This window comes from Capra hircus, chromosome 17 (genome assembly GCF_001704415.2).
Source record: "Capra hircus breed San Clemente chromosome 17, ASM170441v1, whole genome shotgun sequence".
In the NCBI taxonomy this organism is placed as follows: Eukaryota; Metazoa; Chordata; class Mammalia; order Artiodactyla; family Bovidae; genus Capra; species Capra hircus.
The window spans coordinates 47,698,720-47,716,142 of NC_030824.1; positions in this window are offsets into that span (position 1 = coordinate 47,698,720).

Genomic DNA, 17,423 nt, shown 5'->3' on the forward strand with positions numbered 1-17,423 from the left:
AGACATTATTTTGTTGACAAAGTTCCAGTAGTCATGTATAGATGGTTTTTCCAGTAATCATGTATAGATGTGAGATCGACCATAATGAAAGCTGAGTGCAGAAGAATTGATGCTTTTGAACTGTGGTGTTAAAGAAGACTCTTGAGAGTCCTTTGGACTGCAAGGAGATCCAGCCAGTCAATCCTAAAGGAAATCAGTCCTGAATATTCATTGAAAGGACTAATTCTGAAGCTGAAACTCCAATACGTTGGCCACCTGATGCAAAGAGCTGACTCGTTAGAAAATACCCTGATGCTGGGAAAGATTGAAGGCAGGAGGAGACGGGGACAACAGAGCATGAGATGGTTGGATGGCATCACTGATTTTATGTACATGAGTTTGAGCAAGCTCCAGGAGTTGGTGATGCATAGGGAAGTCTAGTGTGTTACAGTCCATGAGGTTTCAAGGAGTCGGACACAGCTCTTGAACTGAACTTATGTATCTTGAATCTAGTCTCCTGGGCAAACATAGACGTTCCTATCAGGGATGACGTTTTAAAGGGTTAGAGATTTCCTTTCAGAAACCAAGGGCAATGGCCAGGCCTCTCTGGTCAAAATTAAATTAGTCACTACAAGTCCTTGTTTGAACCCAACTCCTGTAGTTAAGCAATCTCTTTTTTCTCTTCCTGTACTTTTTTCATACAAATGGCCAGATACTATGTATCAGTATTTTCTTAAATCTAATATTTTTCATAATTGATAGGATAGTAGGCTTTACAAAGGGTTGCTTTTGAAGCTGAACAGCAGTAATGCAGGACAGAAAGCTCCAGCACACACTGTATTTCTGAAAATCATTCTGTATCATTTCATATATAGAAATCTCTCTCATCTGGTTTTTACTGCTGCATAGTTCTTCACTGTATGAATGCCCTACATCTTACCATTTATAGCTGGAAAATATGGAAAATAACCTATGTGATCACACATAGAGGAGCAGCTGAATAAATTGAGGTACATCATAACCTTGTTTAGATGCATACTAAGTCGCTTCCATAGTGTCCGACTCTTTTCGACCCTATGGACTGTAGCCCAACAGGCTCCTCTGTCCACAGGATTCTCCAGGCAAAAATACTGGAGTAGATTGCCATTCCCTTCTCCAGGGGATCTCCCTGACCCAGGGATTGAATTTATGTCTCCTGAGATTCCTATATTGCATGCAGATTCTTCACCACTGAGCTACCAGGGAAGCCCTTTAATAATAAACTTAAGTATCTGTATATTGCTATTTTTGGTGTTGGCCATTGCCAACATTTGGTCTGGCCATTGCCCTTGGCTTCTGGAAGGAAATCTCTAACCCTTTAAAATGTCATCCTTGATAGGAATGTCTATGTTTGCCCAGGAGCCTAGATTCAAGATATATAAGTTCAGTTCAGTTGAGAGTTGTGTCCGACTCCTTGAAACCTCATGGACTGTAACACACTAGACTTCCCTGTGCATCCCCAACTCCTTGAGCTTGCACAAACTCATGTACATAAAGTCGGTGATGCCATCCAACCATCTTGCAAGCTGATGCCTGGAATGAGATTTGAGGATAAAAATATGTGTCTATGCAGGTTACATTTTGCTCAGTATTGTGAAACTAGAGAATGAAAAACTAAAAAAAAACTCCAGAAAATGCAAAGTAATAATGTAGAATTTGCTACTGAATGCAAATACGAGATTGCATTGAGTGTGGACATGATAGGAAAAGACATTTCAGGAGATGCTGAAAGCAATGACATGCATAGTCTTTGTGATATGACAGAGAAGCAAATTAAGGTACCTGAAAGAAAGGAATTAGGTGCCAATTAAGAAAGCTGTCTGCCTTCTTTGGTGGCTCAGATAGTAAGAATCTACTCCAGTATTCTTGCCTGGAGAATTCCATGGACAGACAAGCCTGGTGGGCTACAGCCTGTGGGGTCACAAGGAGTCAGAGAAAACAACTGAGCCACTAACACTTTCACTTTATTATGCTTTCCTGGTGGCTCAGTCGGTGAAGAATCTGCCTGCAGTATGGGAAACATAGGTTCAGCTCCGGGGTTGGGAAGATCCCCTGAAGAAGGGAATGGCAACCCACTCCAGTATTCTTACCTGGAGAATTCTATGGGCAGAGGAGCTTGGTGGACTTAGTTCACGTGGTCGCAGAGTCAGACCTGACTGAGCAAATAACATGCAAGAAGGCTATCAAGATCAGAGAGGAATGAGTTCCAGAAGCAAAGAACGAGCATCCAATCTCAAAGACCAGTGTGAAGAAATAGAATGTGCAACCCTAAAAAGACTATGTATGGAGGTAAAGCGAGGCTCCTTCCTCAGGGAAAGTTAGGCCAAGAAGTAAGAATTTGAAACATAGATTTAAATGGAGAGAAAGCAAGTGTCTAGTATGATTCTAAAACTGGAGTACAAAATGAAATACTGGTTAGAAACAAGAAAAAATAAATGTCAAGTTTAAATAGGGTTGAAAATACACTGCAGAGACAGCAGCAACATAGATATCTAAATGTTGAATATATTCTTAGGAATTATCTAGTTTTTCATCTTCATTTTTCAAAGGTTAGATACAGAAATGTGCTTGAACCTGAAAGTTGACGTTTAACTTTCTCTAGTTTGTAGTTATAAAAAATAACAAGCCAAGGCAGGCAGGGCACTAACGTGCATCTATATTAATCCTGTGATTAAAATAATACTGATTATTAACTGAAACTTTTACTTAGATATATAAAACGTACAATCTATTATTTTAGTAAATCAATTACTATCACTTAAAACTCTGTATTTATCTCTATTTACTGAACCATTTTCCATTTTCAGTAAAACTAGATGTCTGTGGACATACCAGCATCACAATTTCAGGAATTTATAGAGTCCCTGTTGTTACTTGTCATCTACTAATAACTGTAAAGCAACAAAACCCACTGGAAGCTTTTAGTTAAAAATTTTCTCACTAGAAGCAAAAATATCTGGGAATCCTTTTCTTCTAGAAATGCATAGCATACTGTATGATATTCTACACTAATTTGGGGTGTCAGAACAACAATTGTTCACTTATTTTTTTCTGCTAAACCAAGGCTAGATTCCAGATGGTGAAAAGCCAGTCCAGTTCAGTTCAGTCGTGTCTGACTCTTTGCGACCCCATGGACTGCAGCAGGCCAGGCTTCCCTGTCCATCACCAACTCCAGGAGTTTATTCAAACTCATTTCCATTGATTCGGTGAGGCCATCCAACCATCTCATCCTCTGTCATCCTCTCTCATCCTGCCTTCTATCTTTCCCAGCATCAAGGTTTTTTCAAATCAGTCAGTGCTTCACATTGAGTGGCCAATTTATTAGAGTTTCAGCTTCAGCATTGGTCCTTCCTTCCAATGAATATTCAGGATTGATTTTCTTTCAGATGGACTGGTTGGATCTTCTTGCAGTCCAAGGGACTCTCAAGAGTCTTCTCCAACATCACACTTCAAAACCATCAATTCTTTGGCACTCAGCTTTCTTCGTAGTCCAACTCTCACATACATACATGACTGCTGGAAAAACAATAGCTTTGTTGGCAAAGTAATACTTCTGCTTTTTGGTGGGCTCCTGTCTTGGTTGGTCATAATTTTCTTCTTTTCTTCACACAGCTTTCTTTATAGTCCAACTCTCACATTCATACATGTCTACTGGATAAACCATAGCTTTGTTGGCAAAGACGGACTTTTGTTGGCAAAGTAATGCTTCTGTTTTTTAATATGCTGTCTAGGTTGGTCATAACTTTTCTTCCAAGGAGTAAGCGTCTTTTAATATCATGGCTGCAATCACCATGATTTTGGAACCCCCCCAAAATAAAGTCTGTCACTGTTTCAACTCTTTCCCCATCTATTTGACATGAAATGATGAGAACAGATGCCACGGTCTTGGTTTTCTGACTGTTGAGCTTTAAGCCAACTCTTCACTGTCCTCTTTCACTTTCACCACAAGGCTCTTTAGTTCTTCATTTCTGCCATAAGGGTGGTGTCATCTGCATATCTGAGGTTCTTGATATTTCTCCTGGCAATCTTGTGGCAAGCCTTTCTTTGGGATTGGAATGAAAACTGACCTTTTCTGGTCCTGTGGCCACTGCTGAGTTTTCCAGATTTGCTGGGATATTGAATGCAGCACTTTCACAACATCATCTTTTAGGATTTGAAATAGCTCAACTGGAGTTCCATCTTCTCCATTAGCTTTGTTTGTAGTGATGCTTCCTAAGGTCCACTTGATGTCACACTCCAGTATGTCCCCAGCATCTCCCTTTTCAGATTTCTGAAATTTCAGGGAATAGCTCTATTTATGCCATATATATATATATGTATGTATTAGCGTATATATGTGTTTTCTTTTCCATGAGTGGACACCTGAAGATAGAGTGTCATTCTAAAATTCACCTCTTTCTTCTCCTTGTTCTCTTTCTTGCATCAAGTATATATTTCTCTTTGAATCTTCAAGTGTTGAAGAATCAGGTCTAGAGTTTGTGAATGGCTGAATATGTGTTTAAATCAGGACTGCAATATAAAAAATTTCATTTAGTACTGGTGTGTCTACTAATACCAGATGAAGTAGATTGTATTCAATGTATTTTAATTAGGTATTTTAATAGGAAGTAACTAGGGAAAACTCCTAATGATGAAACAGCAACTTTTATAGGAAATTCACTAGTTCTTTCATTCCTTCAACAAACTATTTGGTTTTAGACATATATGCATGGCTTTTGAGTACCAAGAAATGAAGAACTAGCCTTACCAGCCCTAGACGATGTAGCACAGGCACCTGGGTCATTAGCAACCACATTTAGAGACTATGAACATTCTTTGGCTAATTAATCCAGGTCCATTCTTTGGCTATTTGATCCAGATGTCTTCATGGAAAAGATGACATCTTGGTTTTGCTGCCCATTTAATATTACTGAAAATCTGGAATTAAATTTCTAGTACTAGGTGTGATAGAAAAAAAATGACAATGCCAAATTTGTATTTTTTATCTTTTTTCCTTATTTAGAGCATCTAGAAGTTAATCAACTTTATTGATCTTATAAAAAAAAACTTTGTTTTTTTTAATCTATTGTTCCTAGGATTTTATTTTTAGATTTCTGCTATTATTACTACTTATTATTGTAATAATTAGTAGTAGTATTAATTGTTATTTCCTAACTTCTGACACTCTGTGCTTAGTTATTTTCCTTTATCTAGCTTCTAAAGGTAAAAACTTTTATAACTGAGTTTAAATATGTCCTTCAACACAGTGATATGAAGCTATACTCTTTCATCTAAGGACCATTTTACTGTATCTCATAAGTTTTGAAACATTTTTATTATCATTCTTTTATTTTCTTCATGATTTCTTTCCTTGGGCTTTGGGTCTTTTAACTTCCTATAAGTCATTTAGGAAGGTGTGGTGTGATTAACTTTTGAATATTGAGGAGATTACAGAAATCTTGCTGTTGTTTCATATCTTTAAAAATCATTGGTATTTGTTTTTATATTCCAATGTATGGTCTGCTCTGCTTTGTCAGTGTTTAATATGCCCTTGACAAAAAAACGTGCATTCTTTAGTTCTTGGAGGTAATATTCAATAAATATCAGGTCAAGGTGTTTTTAATAGTTAAAATTCATACATTATTGAGAGAGGGTTATTAAAATATTCACTTATGACTTGAATATGTCTGTTTCTACTAAAGCTTTCATTAGTCTTGGCTATGTATAGTTTGAAACCATTATTATGTATATTTATGTACTTAGACTGTTTCCATCTCCTGATAAATTCACAATTTAATCATTAGGAAATTACCTGTTTATACCCTATAATACTCTTTGTATCTGCTATTAATGCTCTTATGCTTTCTGTTTGTATAGTATATGTCTTTCTATTTACTTTTACCTTATCTGTGTTTTTACATTTGAAATGTACCTCTTATAGAGAACAGAAAGATTAGGTTTTTTTTTTTTAAATCTAATCCAAAAACCTGTGCACTATTAGTCCATTTAAACTTAAATTTATTTATATGGTATGTTTGAGTTTATCATTTTGCTAAAATTTTCACTACTTTTCATTTACTTTTACCACTCCTTTTTTCCTTTCCCTGTATTCTACCTCTCTTTTTAAATGATTTTTTATCATTTATATATATATATATATATATTGAGATAAATGCCATCATCCAGTAGATTTTAAAAGTTCTCACCACTCACTCCCCCAACAAACTATTTGAGATGTTGGATGTATTAACTAACATTATTGTGGTAATCATTTTGGAATATATACATCTATAAAATCATTATACTGTACACCAGAAATAACTTCAATGTTATATGTTAATTATATTTCAGTATAGCTTAAAAGAGAAAGAAACCACAGAAACTGACCACAAAGAAATCCTCAATAAATCTCCAAAAGAAAACAGTACTGATGACCTTGATTTCAATGTGATGAAACTAGATTTAAAGACCACATTGGAAAACAAACAAATGAATAAAAAAAGAAATGAAAGTATTTACAATAGAATTTAGTGCATAAGGGAGAGAAGTGAGAGGAGACTTATTAAAATGGAACCTTTTTTACTACTAGAAACCTGAGTCATAAGAATATTTTTAGGCATGCTTCTGCTTGACATTGTCAAAAAAAACAGGGAAAAAAGATTATATTGATTTACATTATTTTATCACATCATTGTTTCATAAAATGTATTTGATTCACTAGAGTCCATTATATGTGTTCATGATACAAAATCTAATTTTAAATTCTGTTATATTAAATCTCTATATCATTGTAGGATCCTGGAAACAGTGACAAATATGATCTCTTTATACAGCAGTCAACATTAAGAGATAGTTCACATAAATGTGAAGACTAAAGACTGAATAACAGGTGCTGTAAATTACTCCAGAAAATGAGAAAAGAAAAAAAAAGGAAGAATAGGAATGGGTGTGTAGCTATGATTTCCATACATTAATGTATTCATTTATGTTCGAGCTGATAATTTAAATGCTAGTTTCAGGCTTGATTTGAAAGAGTGAGAACTTTCCTAAGCAATTCATTAGTTTGTGAAATTATAATAAGATTTATTTAAAATCACATTCCTATCTGAACTAATACTCTGTATTACAGACAGAGAATATGGTAATATGTTATCTGCAATGAATTGCCTTTACAATTTAGACCTCACTAAATGTGGCCATCTTTTTATCTTTTCACCTCTCCCTGATTAATTCATTGCAAGTTGTGGAACCTAAATAAGAATCTTAGAAAACTATAAGAAGTTGTTGGTTTGGTGCAAGATTAGTTAGTGACATTTTATGAAATATTTTCTTCTCTTGCATGATGAAACTTTGACTCCAATTTGAATTATAACACAAAGAGGATTTCAAGACTCATACTTTAATGTAAAAGAAAATCACCTGGATTATTTATCTTATTCAAATTTGACAGATAAATTCAAATATTGACTTTCTTAATTCATATAAGTAAAGCAATCTATTTTCTTCTACTTTGGAGTAATTTACTCATTTCAGATGTTGAAACACTATAGAAATATACTATAATATATTGGTATGTAGCTTTTTTTTTTTAAACCTATGCTCTTATTTATAGCATAGACTATAAATCTCCAAAAAGGTTGCTTACTTGAGAGCGAGAACTTTTTCATTTTCTTTGCTGGTCTATATTCTTATGTTTGATTTTTGACTCCATGGAATGGACATGGTACAGTCCACAAACATCAGGCCCAATCAATGATGATGAAATTACAATAAAGCAGTAGTGTTGGCTTGATAAAGGAACTCTGTATTATGTCAGGTGCACACACTCTATCCTTGCTATCACATGTCCTCTCTCCTCTTCCACTGTTTACTGTATAAGACTGAAATATAGTCAACTTATGGACTTCAGCAAGAAGACTCTGAGGCCATCTTATTACTGGACATTCATACACACCATTTTCCAATGTGGATCTACTCTTTATCTTTACACATAGCTTCTTGGTCTACCAATTACCTAAACTTCTGTGTAGCTTCAAAATATTTTATTGGTTCTTCCCTCAAACACAGTCAATTGATTCTCCTCATATAAGTTAAATGTTTTTCTTTAAGAAAACAAATTAGAGTATGCTTTTTATGCATAAAAGTTTCCACTATCTCTAATTATATTCAGAATAAAATCCAAACTTCTCTAGGTGCCAGGCTCTATAGAAAAGGCTCCTGTCTAACTTTTACATCTTGTTTTGAACTCCCTTCCTCCTTGCTAATTATTACTGAGCCATTGTGATCTTTGTTTTCACTCAGTATTCCAAATTTCTTCCCACATTAGGCTTTGAACTTGCTATCATTTCTGCCTGAAACATCCATCTTTGAACATGCCTGGTTCTCTTTCCTTTCAGGTCTGAGCACAATTGTTCCACCCTCACCAAGTAACCTTAAACATTCTATTGTATCACCTTGTTTGTGTCTATTTTTAAAAAGCACTTAAAAATTCTTGGAAATATTTTATTTATTTTATAGGATTATATTCTTTATCTGCTTACTAGAATATAAATTACAACAGAGATGAGACATAATTTTTCTTTTGTGCTATACTCCAAAACACTGCAGATGGTGACTGCACTCATGAAATTAAAAGACACTTGCTCCTTGGAAGAAAAGTTATGATCAACCTAGACAGCATATTAAACAGCAGAGACACTATTTTGCCAACAAAGTTCTGTCTAGACAAAGCTATTGTTTTTCCAGTAGTCATGGATGTGAGAGTTTGACTATAAAGAAAGCTGAGTGCTGAAGAATTGATGCTTTTGAATCGTGGTGTTGGAGAAGACTCTTGAGAGTCCCTTCGACAGCAAAGAGATCCAACCAGTCCATCCTAAAGGAAACCAGCCTGAATATTCATTGGAAGGACTGATGCTGAAGTTGAAACTCCAATACTTTAGCCACCTGATGCAGAGAACTGACTCATTTGAAAAGACCCTGATGCTGAGAAGGATTGAAGGCATGAGGGAAGGAGATGACAGGATGAGATGGTTGGAAGGAATCACTGACTCAATGGACAGGAGTAAGTAAACTCCAAGAGTTGGTTATGGACAGGGAGGCCTGGCGTACTGCAGTCCATGGGATCACAATGAGTTTGACACAACTGAGTGACTGAACTGAACTGCTACTATCTCCTTAGCCTACTAGATCAAAAAATATTGAATGAAAAGTTAAATTGAAAAATAGAGGTGCTCCTTTGTTTTGTTCTTAATGATTTAACTTTCATGTAGTAAGGGAACTAGTTACAAGGGTCCATCCCTCAGTTGTGTTATTCTGTTCTTACCAGCGGCCTAAACTATCTACTTGTGAATGTGGAGTAGATTCTCCTGGTGAGTGAGTGACGTAAATAAAATGAGAAATACTTGAGTACAAAAATGAGCCTTAAATCTCAGTTCAGATCAGTCGCTCAGTCGTGTCTGACTCTTTGCGAACCCATGAATCAGATCACGCCAGGCTTCCCTGTCCATCACCATCTCCCGGGGTTCACTCAGACTCAGGTCCATTGAGTCAGTGATGCCATCCAGCCATCTCATCCTTTGTCATCCCGTCCCCTTCTCCTCCTACTCCCAATCCCTCCCAGCATCAGAGTCTTTTCCAATGAGTCAACTCTTCGCATGAGGTGGCCAGAGTACTGGAGTTTCAGCTTTAGCATCATTCCTTCTAAAGAAATCCCAGGGCTGATCTCCTTCAGAATGGACGGGTTAGATCTCCTTGCACTCCAAGGGACTCTCAAGAGTCTTCTAAAACACCACAGTTCAAAAGCATCAATTCTTCGGCATTCAGCCTTCTTCACAGTCCAACTCTCACATCCATACATGACCACAGGAAAAACCATAGCCTTGACTAGACAGACCTTAGTCAGCAAAGTAATGTCTCTGCTTGTGAATATATTATCTATATTGGTCATAACTTTTCCAAGGAGTAAGCGTCTTTTAATTTCATGGCTGCAGTCACCATCTGCAGTGATTTTGAAGCCCAAGTCTGACACTGTTTCCACTGTTTCCCAATCTATTTCCCATGAAGTGATGGGGCCAGATGCCATGATTTTTGTTTTCTGAATGTTGAGTTTTATTTTTTTCTTTTTGGGAGAAAATATTTGAAAATCATATATTTGATGAAGGACTTGTTCCAGAACACATAATGAGCTCTTAAAACTCAACAACAGGAAGATAAATAATCCAGTTAAAATGGGGGAAAGATTTGAACAGACCCTTCACCAAACATGATATGCAAACTGTTAATAAGCAAGTGAAAAGATGCTCAATACATTAGTCAGCGGAATGTTGAGTTTTAGGCCAACTTTTTCGCTCTCCACTTTCACCAAGATGCTTTTTAGCTCCTCTTCACTTTCTGCCATAAGGGTGATGTCATCTGCATATCTGAGGTTATTGATATTTCTCCCGGCAATCTTGATTCCAGCTTATGTTTCTTCCAGTCCAGCGTTTCTCATGATGTACTCTTCATAGAAGTTAAATAAGCAGGGTGACAATATACAGCCTTGACATACTCCTTTTCCTATTTGGAACCAGTCTGTTGTTCCATGTCCAGTTCTAACTGCTGCTTCTTGACCTGCATACAGAATTCTCAAGAGGCAGGTCAGATGATCTGGTATTCCCATCTTTTTCAGAATTTTCCACAGTTTATTGTGAGCAACACAGTCAAAGGCTTTGGCATAGTCAATAAAGCAGAAACAGATGTGTTTCTGGAACTCTTGCTTTTTCCATGATCCAGTGGATGTTGGCAATTTGATCTCTTGTACTTCTGCCTTTGCTAAAACCACCTTGAACATCAGGAAGTTCACAGTTCACATATTGCTGAAGCCTGACTTGCAGAATTTTGAGCATTACTTTACTAGCATGTAAGATGAGTGCAATTGTGTGGTAGTTTTAGCATTCTTTGGCATTCCCTTTCTTTGGGATTGGAATGAAAACTGACCTTTTCTAGTCCTGTGGCCACTGCTGAGTTTTCCAAATTTGCTGGCATATTGAGTGCGGCACTTTCACAGCATCATCTTTCACGATTTGAAACAGCTCGACTGGAATTCCATCACCTCCATCAGCTGTGTTTGTAGCAATGCTTTCCAAGGCCCACTTGACTTCACATTCCAGGATGTCTGGCTCTAGATGAGTGATCACACCATCATGATTATCTGGGTCGTGAAGATCTTTTTTGTACAGTTCTTCTGTATATTCTTGCCACCTCTTCTTAATTTCTTCTGCTTCTGTTAGGTCCATACCATTTCTGTCCTTTCTCAAGCCCGTCTTTGCATGAAATGTTCCCTTGGTATCTCTAATTTTCTTGAAGAGACCTCTAGTCTTTCCCATTCTGTTCTTTTCCTCTATTTCTTTGCATTGATCACTGAAGAAGGCTTTCTTATCTTTTCTTGCTATTCTCTGGAACTCTGCATTCAGATGCTTATATCTTTCTTTTTGTCCATTGCTTTTTGCCTCTCTTCTTTTCACAGCTATTTGTAAGGCCTCCCCAGACAGCCATTTTGATTTTTTTTTTCATTTCTTTTCCATGGGGATGGTCTTGATCCCTGTTTGCTGTACAATGTCAAGAACCTCATTCCATAGTTCATCAGGCACTCTATCTATCAGATCTAGGCTCTGAAATCTATTTCTCACTTCCACTGTATAATCATAAGGGATTTGATTTAGGTCATACCTGAATGGTCTAGCAGGTTTCCCTACTTTCTTCAATTTGAGTCATAATTTGGTAATAAGGATCTCATGATCTGAGCCACAGTCAGTTCCTGGTCTTGTTTTTGTTGACTGTATAAAGGTTCTCCATCTTTGACTGCAAAGAATATAATCAGTCTGATTTTGGTGTTGACCATCTGGTGATGCCCATGTGTAGAGTCTTCTCTTGTGTTGTAGGAAGAGGGTGTTTGCTATGACCAGTGCATTTTCTTGGCAAAACTCTATTAGTCTTTGCCCCACTTCATTTCGCATTCCAAGGCCAAATTTGCCTGTTACTCCAGGTGTTTATTGACTTCCTACTTTTGCATTCCAGTTCTCTATAATGAAAAGGACATCTTTCGGGGCTGTTAGCTCTAAAAGGTTTTGTAGACCTTCATAAAACCATTTAACTTCAGTTTCTTCAGCATACTGTTTGGAGCATAGACTTGGATAACTGTGATTTTGAATGGTTGCCTTGGAGACGAACAGAGATCATTCTGTCGTTTTTGAGATTGCATCCAAGTACTGCATTTCAGACTCTTTTGTTGACCATGATGGCTACTCTTTCTTCTGAGGGATTCTTGCCCCCAGTAGTAGATATAATGGTCATCTGAGTTAAATTCATCCATTCAGTCCATTTTAGTTTGCTGTTTGCTATGACCAGTGCATTTTCTTGGCAAAACTCTATTAGTCTTTACCCTGCTTCATTCAGCATTCCCAGGCCAAAATTTGCCCGTTACTCCAGGTGTTTCCTGACTTCCTACTTTTGCATTCCAGTTCTCTATAATGAAAAGGACATCTTTTTTGGTTGTTAGTTCTAAAAGTTCTTGTAGGTCTTCATAAAACCGTTCAACTTCAGTTTCTTCAGCATTACTGTTTGGGGCATAGACTTGGATAACTGTGATTTTAAATGGTTGCCTTGGAGACAGACAGAATCATTCTGTCATTTTTGAGATTGCATCCAAGTACTGCATTTCGGACTTTTTGTTGACCATGATGGCTACTCCATTTCTTCTGAGGGATTCCTGCCCACCGTAGTAGATATAATGGTCATCTGAGTTAAATTCACCCATTCCAGTCCATTTTAGTTCACTGATTCCTAGAATGTCGACGTTCACCCTTGCCATCTCTTGTTTGACCACTTCCAATTTGCCTTGATTCATGGACCTGACATTCCAGGTTCCTATGCAATATTGCTCTTTACAGCCTCGGATCTTGCTTCTATCACCAGTGACATCCACAACTGGGTATTGTTTTTGCTTTGGCTCCATCCCTTCATTCTTTCTGGAGTTATTTCTCCACTGATCTCCAGTAGCATATTGGGCAACTAATGACCTGGAAGTTCCTCTTTTGGTATTCTATCATTTTGCCTTTTCATACTGTTCATGGGGTTCTCAAGGCAAGAATACTGAAGTGGCTTGCCATTCCCTTCTCCAGTGGAAATAAAGATTGAATCATCTGAGAAACTTAGAGTTAAGAGAGTATATTTTCTAAGATTCAAGAATTAAACTGTCTGGGTTTATGTAAGCTATTTGCTAGTGTTGTTACTTTGAATACATTGTTGCACCATCTTCTCTGCATGCTTATATTTTTGTACACTTGGGTGAACACAATGATAGCTACCTCATAGAGTGGTTATAATAAAATGAGATACCATATGTCAGACTCCAAGAACAAGGTTTGAAGAATTTATTAAGGCTCTAGCTATTATTACTTTGCTTCCCCATATACCCCTACAATCTGGGCTGTGAATAGCTAAATTGAAAGGGCCATGCAGAGCAGAAACAGTACAAGCTACTTGTTCAGTTGCTCAATATGGAAACCGAGCTCTGCAGTGGAGGAAAACCCCATTCTTAACTACTGATATACTTTGATAGAAGTGTATCCTGTATCCATTAAGAAGAAAAAGTAAACAGCTCTTCTAGATGTCAGTACATATTAATTTGGTCTGTGCATAAAAAGATCAGGGATAAGGACATGATTACTGGTAGATTATTTGGAATGTGCAGTAATTGCCAGCAAGAGGTGGGGAAGTAATGCAGGGAAGGGAAGGAGACTAATTGACACACTTGTGATTCAACCAAAATGGCAGACAAATGGAGCTCACTCTCACAGAGAAATTCTGAGACTTTGTGTAAAATATCTCAGAAATATATTCCTGAAGAGGATAGGAAGCTGGGATATTTATACTCATTGACTGAAGGATCCTGGAGTAGGAAATGGCAACCTACTCCAGTATTCTTTCCTGGAGAATTTCATGAATTTAGGAGCTTAGTGGGCTATGGTTCATGGGGTTGCAAAGAGTCAGCACACACATACAGTGAAGGGTACTTCTGGGGAAATGTTGATTTCCTGGCATTAAAGGTCTTATCATGTGGGAGTCAGAGTAGCTTTATATAGCTCCAGGGGAAAAAATAAAAACAGCAAGGGATGCAGATAAGAGAGGGAGTGATTAGCTGTAGGATACATAAAGGTCCGAGGAATATGGGCAGTCATTATGGGGAAAAAATGCTACAAAGATGTAGAAAAGTATATATTGTCAGAGCTGGGCTCTAGAGGACTCACTTAATGGTTCCAACGGACCTGCATGGGGAGGAGTTTCCAGTGATCTCTTGCTACAGTGTAAATGTTGGAGTGGAATGATGCTTTCCCATCTCAGCACTAGCAAACTAGTCTTAGGTACCCTGATAGGAATCTCTCTGACTATAGATTTGGGAATAAGCATGGGGTCGCTAAGTCGGACATGACTGAGCAACTTCACTTTCACTTTTCAATTTCATGCATTGGAGAAGGAAATGGCAACCCACTCCAGTGTTCTTGCCTGGAGAATCCCAGGGACTGGGGAGCCTGGTGGGCTACCATCTATGGGGTCACATAGAGTCGGACATGACTGAAGTGACTTAGCAGCAGAAGCAGCAGAACCAGCAGTTTATTAGTAGTTCCCATTCAAGCCAAGACAAAAACATTTATGCCTTTTTGAGCCAGCACTTGCCTCTGAAACACCGGTATTAGTCGGCTCAGGCTACTGTAACCAAACCCCACATATTGGGCAGCTTAAAGAATAGACACATTTTTCTCATGATTCTTGAGGCAGGGAAATCCTACATTGACTTTAGTTGCTTCAGTTGAGGTGAAGGCCCTTTGCCTGGCTTGCAGACAGCTAGCTACCCTCTTGCTGCGACCTCACCTGGCAGAAAGATCAATCTCTCACTCTTGCTTTCTTATATAGCAACTCACTGCATCGTGAGGACCTTACCCTCATGCTTCCATCTAACCCTAATTACATCCCAAAGGCCCCATCTCCAAATATAGTCACACTGGGGGTTAAGGTTTCAATACATGAGTTATTTCAGTCCATAGCAGTCCCTGGAAGGGAATGTTCTCCCACAAGCTGTTCAATCATTGGTTGATGAAAAGCTTACAGCCCTTTTGTATCTCTACATAGCAAGGGTATTGATGGTGTTGAGGGTCTTATTGCATACAAGGGGCTCTTTGCTCACAATCAAGTATGCAAGGGCAGCTTAAAATAATCACCCGTTCCATTGTGTACTAGAAATAAATCCATATACACAGTTCAGTTCAGTTCAGTTGCTCAGTTGTGTCCAACTCTTTGCAACTCCATGAACCACAGCACTCCAAGCCTCCCTGTCCATGACAAACTCCCAGAGTCCATCCAAACCATGTCCATCGAGTCAGTGATGCCATCCAACCATCTCATTCTCTGTCGTCTCCTTCTCCCCCTGCCCTCAATCTTTCCCAGCATCAGGGTCTTTCCAAATGAGTCAGCTCTTCCCATCAGGTGGCCAAAGTATTGGAGTTTCAGCTTCCACATCAGTCCTTCCAATGAACACCCAGGACTTATCTTCTTTAGGATGGACTGGTTGGATCTCCTTGCAGTCCAAGGGACTCTCAAGAGTCTTCTCCAATACCACAGTTCAAAAGCATCAATTCTTTGGTGCTCAGCTTTCTTTATAGTCCAACTCTCAAGCTATACATGAACACTGGAAAAACTGTAGCCTTGACTAGATGAATCTTTGTTGGCAAAGTAATGTCTCTGCTTTTAATATGCTTTTTAGGTTGGTCATAACTTTCCTTCCAAGGAGCAAGCGTCTTTTAATTTCATGGCTGCAATCACCATCTGCATTGATTTTGGAGCCCAGAAAAATAAAGTCAGCCACTGTTTCCATTGTTTCCCCATCTATTTACCATGAAGTGATAGGACCAGATGCCATGATCTTAGTTTTTTGAACTGAGTTTTTCAACTTTTTGACATCCTCTCTCACTTTCATCAAAGGCTGTTTAGTTCTTATTCACTTTCTTCCATAATGGTGGTGTCATCTGAGGATATTGATATTTCTCCTGACAATCTTGATTACAGCTTGTGCTTCCTCCAGCCCACTGTTTCTCTTGATATACTCTGCATATACGTTAAATAAGTAGGGTGACAATATACAGCCTTGACTTATTCCTTTCCTTATTTGGAACCAGTCTGTTGTTCCATGTGCATTTCTAACGGTTGCTTCCTGACCTGCATACAGGTTTCTCAAGAGGCAGGTCAGACAATCTGGTATTCCCAACTCTTTTATTTATTTATTTATTTTTCAAATTTAATTTTTTATTTTTTTTTAAATTTTAAAATCTTTAATTCTTACATGCGTTCCCAAACATGAACCCCCCTCCCACCTCCCTCCCCACAACATCTCTCTGGGTCATCCCCATGCACCAGCCCCAAGCAAGCTGCACCCTACGTCAGACATGGACTGGCGATTCAATTCTTACATGACAGTATACATGTTAGAATTCCCATTCTCCCAAATCATCCCACCCTCTCCCTCTCCCTCTGAGTCCAAAAGTCCGGTATACACATCTGTGTCTTTTTTCCTGTCTTGAGATGGCAATGACGATCCCAACTCTTTTAGAATTTTTCATAGTTTATTGTGATCCACACAGTCAAAGGCTTTGGCATAGTCAATAAAGCAGAAATAGATGTTTATTTTTGGAATTCTGTTGCTTTTTTGATGATCCAGTGAATGTTGGCAATTTCATCTCTGGTTCTTCTGGCTTGAATATTTCGAAGTTCATGGTTCACATATTGCTGAAGCCTGGCTTGCAGAATTTTGAGCAATACTTTATTAGCGTGTGAGATGAGGGCAATTGTGCGGTAGTTTGAGCATTCTTTGGCATTGCCTTTCTTTGGGATTGGAATGAAAACTGACCTTTTCCAGTCCTGTGGCCACTGCTAAGTTTTCCAAATTTGCTGGCATATTGAGTGCAGCGCTTTCACAGCATCATCTTCTAGGATTTGAAATAGTTCAATTGGAATTTGATCTCCTCCACTAGCTTTGTTCGTAGTGATGCTTCTTAAGGCCCATTTGACTTCACATTCCAGGATGTCTGGCTCTAGGTGAGTGATCACACCATCGTGCTTATCTGGGTCGTGATATTTTTTGTACAGTTCTTCTGTGTATTCTTGCTGCTACTGCTACCGCTAAGTCACTTCAGTTGCATCCAACTCTGTGCGACCCCATAGACGGCAGCCCACCTGGCTCCAATGTCCCTGGGATTCTCCAGGCAAGAACACTGGAGTGGGTTGCCATTTCCTTCTCCAATGCATGAAAGTGAAACGTGAAAGTCAAGTCGCTCAGTTGTGATCTACTCTTAGCGATCCCATGGCCTGCAGCCTACCAGGCTCTTCCGTCCATGGGA